The sequence below is a fragment of the Trichechus manatus genome, unplaced genomic scaffold, assembly GCF_000243295.1.
Source record: "Trichechus manatus latirostris isolate Lorelei unplaced genomic scaffold, TriManLat1.0 scaffold00048, whole genome shotgun sequence".
NCBI lineage: Eukaryota > Metazoa > Chordata > Mammalia > Sirenia > Trichechidae > Trichechus > Trichechus manatus.
In genome coordinates, this window is record NW_004443984.1 from 4,178,148 (window position 1) to 4,186,355 (window position 8,208).

An 8,208-nucleotide genomic window follows, 5' to 3' on the forward strand; every position below is an offset into this window, starting at 1 on the left:
CCAGGCGGCGCGCGCTCCGCGCTCTCCCTTCCCCCGCGCGAGCTCCGCTGCGTCGTCCGGAGGGACGGGGCCAATGCCTTCCAAGCCCCGCCCCCGGACCCGCCCCCGACGGCCCTACCTCGCCCCGCCTGCCCTACCCTGCCCTGCCCTACCCTCAGAGCAGGGCTGGGCGCGCCGCGCTACCTGGCCCGGCGCGGACTAAAGGCCTCGTTGTGGTCGAGTCCATTCCAACTCATAGCGACCGTATTTAGACACAGTAGAACTGCCCCATAGGGCTTCCAAGGAGCATCTGGTGGATTTGAACCCCTAAAATAATGAGCTGAAAAGAGGACGGCTCCTCCTTTCCCACCCTCTCTCTCACCTCATTTCCCCCACCCAATAGGAACTGGCAGGTCAGAGAGCCGCCGCCGCCACACCGCGGGACTCTCCCCTTCGGAAGGCCCGACCCTAGGATTTCCTAGACAGCCCAGCTGAAAGGTACTTGGAGACCACTTTATGGATGGGAAGACTGAGGGCCGGAGAGGGGTCCTGTCCAGAGGCAATAGCAGGGAGATGGCTAGGACAGAGGGAGGCTTAGAAGGAGAGGGTGGATGTTGTAGAACTTTGCTGGGAATGGGCAGGAGTATAAAAGTTGGCCTTAGCAAGACCAACTGGCACCTTACCCACATAGCACCCAGGCTGTTCCTTGGCACCACCTGGGCACACTGTTCCCCTCCCCACCCCCAAGGAGGCCTCACAAGGCGGTGTGTTTTAGCTTCTGACACTGACTCGCCGGGCAACTCGGGCAAGACCTTGCCCTCTCTGTGTCTTGTTCTTTATCTGTAAAATAAGAGGGGACCCCATCACCATTGGTCCTCCCAACCTAACAGGGCTGATGTGCTGCATGACCTCGACCCAGCCCCCCTCCCCCCCCCCGCCCCTTTTCCTAGGACGCTCTTGGAGGGGCCAAGAGTCTCCCTTCTAGAATTCCTCAAGCAGATGCCCTAAAGCCAGGATTCTAGAACTGTGACTCTGTAGGATCCTGTGACTTCCTGTCAAACTGCCAAAAGGAGTCAGAAGGAGAGTATGTACATTCAGGCCCAGGGTCTGGCTTCTTTTGGGTGGAGGTGCCTCAGCCAGGCGAGCTAGAGAGAGAGCAGGGCGAGCTAACCCTCACAGTCAGCCTCTGTGCTTGCTCCAGGGTCAGAAGCCAGGAGCCTGGTTTCTGTGTTGGAGGAGAGAGGAGGCTGTGCTAGTCCCAGCTGGCTGGGGAGGCCTGGACAACACTGCCACTCCCTGTTCATAAACAAAGTGGGTTTTCCAACCATTCTGTCTTTGCTTCTCCCAACATCATGACTAATGTGGATGAGGCAACCAGAAACAGACCCATTTTACAGAGAAGGAGCCTGAGGCTAGAAGTGAAGCATTCACCAAGGCTCTCCAGCAAGTCAGAGACCCAGATCAGACTCAAACTCAGGCCCATAGGCCAGAGTAGAATGCTTAGGGTTTGAACCCAACTCTCCTCCTTTATGTAGTTGTTAACCTTAGCAAATCTCTCACCTTTCTGAGCCTCATCTGTAAAAGGGGCAACAATACCTATTCCACAGGACTGTTTGCAAGCAGTTGGAGAGACTGAGTCTTGTCCTTGAGAACTCACCTTTAAAGTCACTTCCTCCAGGAAGCCTCCCCAGACTCCCACCCATGGGTTAGGTTTCTCCCTGTGGGCTCTCACAGTCCTGGGCTTTTGGCATAACAAGTATTGCCACTGCCTGTTTTTACTCTTCTCACCCCCACCAGACTTTGTGTCCTTCAAGGGCAGCAAGTTTTTCTGATTCATTTGTGAAGCCCAAACGCCTAGCAAGGGGTCCAAATGGAGTTGGAAGGCAGTCAGTGTTCCTTTCTTCCCTCTCTCCTCTCTCCTTTCCTTCCTCTCTCCAGCTTTTACCCACACCAGGATGCCTCCTCCCACAGAAGGACAGAAGGGCTGTGGCGATAGGTAGTTAGGTCCTCAGGGCTGAGCCCCTCAGCTCTCTTACCCTGAGCCAACTGGGTCTTGGAGTGGCAGAGAGAACATTCTGGAGCCCGAAGGAAAAGCAGTCACCCAGGGCTGTCTAGGAAAGGGCAGTGGGCAGCGTGGGCTGGAAGGGGGCACTGTATGGGCCTGGTACGCAATCAGGCCTGGAGATGTGCATGCAAGGAAGGCTGTTTGTGGGGCCTTCACATCCTCCCAGAGATGATGCTGGGAGCTGTCAGCCATGCATTCCCCGCAGAGGGCAGCCTGCTTGTGTCCTGCTGATTCCAGAAACAGAAGCAGAAACAGAAGGTCAGAGCTGCAAGGGGCCGCCTCTGAGGTCCCATGTCCAACCCCTCATTTCACAGCTGAAGAGTCTGAGGCCCAGAGAGGGGCAGTGACTTGCCCAAGGTCACACAGCAAGCCAGGACTGGAAGCCAGGTCTCCTGCCTCCCAGACCGGATGCTTATAAAACCAAGGAGGGAGTAAAGAAATCTTGAAAATACACCAGTATTCAAGAAGGGGGTTTAGGGTGATTTTTCTTTTCTTTCTTTCTTTGCCTTATCTGGTCTGTCTCTGCAGAAATTTCTAAAATGATCATATATCCTTTAGTAAGCAGAAAGAAAAAAAAAAAGGGAGAAAAAGCTACCTATAGGAATCACTGGCTTTAGTGTTGAGGACAGTGGGATCAGAACTACAGTCTTACTGCTTTCTCTCCCACTGGGCCCTCCTGGGACCCCAATGAGGTAGTGGGCTTCAGGGCTGTCAGCTTCTCTCCAGCAGTCACTGGAGCTTATAGTGGGACCAAGACAGAAGCCTAGACAGGGATCAGGAACCCTGGTTTCCTCAAGTACCGTGTCCTTCTCTCTTTACTTCCCTGAGTTAGATCCTTCACCTGGCTGGGCCTCAGTTTTTCTATCTGTAAAATGGGAGTTATCAGTGGAAGACAGGAAAGCACAGTGGTTAAACATATGAATGCTGGAGGCTGGAATCCGGGCTCCCTCACTTCTTTACTTCATGACCTTGGGGAAGTCATTTAAATTCCATGGACCTCAGTTTCTTCATCTATAAAATGTGGACTGTGTCTCATTAGGTTGTTGTGAGGATTAAATGAGTTAATATTTGTATTATGACTTGCATATAGCGAGTGCTATATATGTTGCTTATTTTAATAAAAATAAAATCAACACTTTCCTAACTGGATAAACAGTGAAGATGAAATGGCTGGGTGGTTACTATCATTGTTATTCTTGGCTGGTCCTCAGTGAAGGGAGCTCTCTCAGGACTGGAAGCAGCCTGGCCCAGTCTGAGCTGTGAGCATCCAGCCTCATGACAGCCCCCACAGTGCCCTGCCCCTGCCAACTGGCAGGGCAGGGCTGCCCTACCCTCCCTCAGGCCCAGGTCTAAGGCAGCCTCTATCCAGGGAGTCAGGGAACCTGGGTTACAGGGTGAGTCGGGAGCCCCAGGGATTCTTGCTTAGACTCAGCTCTGACCTTTCACCCTACCTGCAGGGCCTCTGCTGCTTGCTGTGCCCCACTGACCTGGCAGCCCTAATCAGTTGCCTCTGAATCCCTCCTTCTCAGACCCTTCCTACACTGCTTTCTCTCCTAGAAACATCCAGGTAGATTTCCTCCCTGCCTCTCCTGGCTTCCCTGCCTTTGCCCAGAATGTCTAGCTGACCTTCTCCCCAACAGCCACGGTCACAGCTACCCATACACCAGCCTTCCTTCCCCAACACACGCACACACTATTTGACCTTGGAGTTTTCTACATGCCTGAGCTCTAAAACCAAATCCTCCATTTATAGCTATGTAACCTTAGCTGGAGAGGGCACTGCTGGTTCGGTGGTAGAATTGTCACCTTTCATTCAGGAGACCCAGGTTCGATTCCTAGCCGATACACCTCATGCACAGCCACGCAGCCACCACCCCTCTCTCAGTAGAGGCTTGGGTGTTGCTATGATGTTGAGCAGGTTATAGTGGAGCTTCCAGACTAAGATGGACTAGGAAGAAAGGCCTGGTGATCTACTTCTGAAAATCAGTCAGTGAAAACCCTGTGGATCACGACAGTCCGATCCACAACTGATCATGGAGATGGCACAGGACTGGCAACGTTTCAATCCATTGTGTGTGGAGTCGCTATGAGTCAGGGGCTAACTCGATGGCAGCTGACAACCTTAGCTGACTCTGAGACTCAGTTTGCTCATCTGTGAATGGGGAGCATACCTGCCTTGGAAGGCTTTGTAAGGCTTCTGTAGGATAATATGTGGGAAGTGATTAGCCCAGACCTTGGCATGTGGCACCCCTCAGTAAATAGTAACTCTGGTTGTTGGTGAACTTGTTTGCCTCCCCCAGCAGCCTGAGCATGCCTCAAGCACGGGGACAATCCTTGTCCACCCCAGGACCCCCTAGAGCAGCTGACCAGTGTCTGGCATAGAGGAGGTGCCCAGTACACATCCCAGGACTTAAGTCACATCCTCTGGCTTTCAGTGTGTGCCCAGCAAGTAAGCAGGTGACCCTCTGCATTTGGAGGAACAGCAGTGCCTGTGGGGCTGGAGGAGGTGCTCCTGAGGGGCCCCTTGGCTGCTGCCTGTCTAGTCTGCCCTCCTTCAGGAGGGCCAATAGCTGTCTCCTCCCCAGCCTGGGCGTCCTCGGGAGAACTCTGGGTTATGGAGCCACTGAGCTAATTAAGAATGACAAAGCACCATGTAATTGCCAGCGATTGATGAGTTCCCTGCCTTTTCCTGCCTCTCCTGCCTTCCTTGGCCTGGTGGTCACTGCCCTGTTGAGGAGGCAGGCGGAGTGACATAACTGAGTACAGGCTAGTGTCAGGCGTCCTGGAGGCTGGCCACCCCCACCACCCACTTGTCCTGGGACCCTGGGCAAGGAAGTTCCCTTATTACATTAGTTCCATTTCCTCCTCTGCAGGGCTCTTGACCTTGTGTTCACCCACTGCCATTGAGTTAGCTCTGATTCTCAGTGACCCTACGACAAAGTAACCAGACCTTGTGTTAAGGTGGGGGTGAAGGAAGGGACAAGGCTAACGGGCCGGGCTAAAGGGGCTCTGCTGAGGGACTGAGCTGCATCTACCGAACTGGCTGAGTGCAACAAGGTGGACAGCCCTGGGTTTGAATCCCAGCTCTGCCACCCACCAGTTGTGTGATCTTGGGCAGGTCACCTAACTTCTCATCTGTAAAATGGGGACATGCTTGAGAGCACTTAGCTCTTACTAGGAGAATGTGCATTTGTTCTAAACCTGTGCCTCTAACAGAGAGCCTTGGACAGACCCATCCTTATCAAGATGAGTACAGACTAAGTGCTAAGGAACTTGTAGAACAATTTGACAGAGTAATATTATGTCTGTTGAATCTAATAATAAAAAGATTAGGCTTATTTTTTGGTCTTTATTTTATTTTTTTCTAGTAACTCATTTTCATTGTATCTTACAAAAGTTTTGGTCTGTGACAGAAAATTTTTTTAAATAGGTCCTTTTTCACAGGTGGTTTGAGAAGGACTGCTTTAGGGGATTTTGTAAAACAGGCATGGTAACAATCTCACCACAATATTTACATAGTTTTAGGGTTTGATTTCCAGGAATTTTCAACTTCTGTGACTCTCAGCTTCTTGGATTATTTGCTCAGCATACAGATTGAATAGGTATGGTGAAAGGATACAACCCTGATGCACATCTTTCCTGACTTTAAACCACACAGTATCCTCTTGTTCTGTTCCAACGACTGCCTCTTGATCTGGGTACAGGTTCCTCATGAGCACGATTAAGTGCTCTGGAATACCCATTCTTCTCAATGTTATCCATAATTTGTTATGATCCACGCAGTCGAATGCCTTTGCATAGTCAATAAAACATAGGTAAACATCTTTCTGGTATTCTCTGCTTTCAGCTAGGATCCATCTGACATCAGCAATGATATCCCTGGTTCCACATCCTCTTCTGAATCTGGCTTGAATTTCTGGCAGTTCCCTGTCGATATACTGCTGCAGCTGCTTTTGAATGATCTTCAGCAAAATTTTACTTGTATATGATATTAACAGTATTGTTCTATAATTTCCGCATTCAGTTGGATCACCTTTCTTGGGAATAGGCATAAATATGGATGTCTTCCAGTCGGTTGACCAGGTAGCTATCTTCCAAATTTCTTGTCATAGACAAGTGAGCACTTCCAGCACTGCATCCATTTGTTGAAACATCTCAACTGATATTCCGTCAATTCCTGGAGACTTGTTTTTTACCACTGCCTTCAGTGCAGCTTGGACTTCTTCCTTTGGTAGTATCAATTCCTGATCACGTGTTACTTCCTGAAATGGTTGAATGTCGACCAATTCTTTCTTTTTTTTAATTGTGTTTTAAATGAAAGTTTACATTTCAAGTTAGTTTCTCATACAAAAATTTATACACACATTGCTATGTGACCCTAGTTGCTCTCCCCATACTGCGACAGCACACTCTTCTTTTCCACCCTGGATTTCCCATGTCTGTTCAACCAGCTCCTGACCCTCTCTACCTTCTCATCTCACCTCCAGACTGGAGCTGCCCATTTAGTCTCATGTATCTACTTCAGCTAAGAAGCACACTCTTCATGAGTATCATATTATGTCCCATAGTCCAGTCTAATCTTTGTCTGAAGAGTTGGCCTCGGGAATGGTTTTAGTTCTGGGTTGACAGAGAGTCCGGGGGCCATGGTTTCTGGGGTTCCTCCAGTCTCAGTCAGACCATTAAGTCTGGTCTTTTTACTAGAATTTGAGTTCTGCACCCCACTTTTCTCCTGCTCCATCAGGGACTCCCTTGTGTTCCCTGTCAGGGCAGTGATTGGTGGTAGCTGGGCACCGTCTTGTTCTTCTGGTCTCAGGCTGATGAAGTCTCTGGTTTACGTAGCCCTTTCTGTCTCTTGGGCTAATACTTTCCTTGTGACTTCGGTGTTCTTCATTCTCCTTTACTCCAGGTGGGTTGGGACCAATTGATGCATCTTAGATGTCTGCTCACTATATTTTAAGACCCCAGACACCACTCACCAAAGTAGGATGCAGAACGTTTTTGTAACAAACTTTGTTATAGCTCCTTTGCCGAGGCACAGGCATAGGGATCCATGGACTTTGAGTGCCTTTCACCCCGCATAGACTTGTGTGGGCCCATTTCAACAGCGTAGGCCCTTATTACTGCAGTACAACAGGGTATATACCTGAAGTCTAACTTCAACTGTTTCAGCTGTGAAGTGGCAGGTTCGTGACATTTGACACTGCCCCATTAAGCAGGGTCTTCACCTACCCACATCAGAAGCCTGAGGACTGGTGGCTCCACCCATGCCACCTAGCCACTTGCAATAGGGGCCCAAGAACAAGAGGTGCCTCCCAGTCCTTATAACCAACAGCATTGGGTGCTCATAGTCCAGCTGCAAAACTCACCCACCTATGCGCTCTAAGGAACAGGGACATGTCTTCCTGGACACTCGGGGGCAGGCGTCAGCCCCCTGCCTTGCTCAGAGTGTGTCCCCCTGCTGCAGCCAGGTGCCTGTGCCTACACCAATCACCCATGCCTGTCTAGGACTGTAGGTGAGAGCCTGCATCACACACTTGGTGGCTATCTACCTAGGCACCTGAGCTGAACCCATACAGGAGGAGTGGGCGGACTCCTTAGCTGACATACCTAGTAATGGATCTAACCACCTGGTGACAAGACATTAGAGCTTCAAAGGATCCAATAATCAAACTAGCTCACAGGAGCAGCCTATTAGGGCATAGCAAAACAAAACCAGAAGTTAGGACACAGCAAACAAACATAAAATAAATAAATATAATAACTTATTGATGGCTCAGAGACAACAGTCAATATCAAATCAAATAAAGAGGCAGTCCATGACGGCTTCAGCAAGCTCCCAAAATAAAGAATCTAGAACTTTTCCAGAAGAAGAGAACTCCTTGGAATTATAGGAGGCAGAATACAAAAGATTAATATACAGAGCTCTTCAAGAGATTAAGAAGGAAATTAAGCAAAATGCAGAACACACAATAGAAGAAATTAAAAAGATTAGAGAAGAGCATAATGACAAATTCAACAGGCTGCAAGAATCCATAAAGAGACAGCAATCAGAAATCCAGAAGATTAACAATAAAATGTCAGAATTAGACAACTCAATAGAAACTCATAGGAGCAGAATTGAGGCAATGGAAGTCAGAATTAGTGAGATTGAAGACAAAGCACTT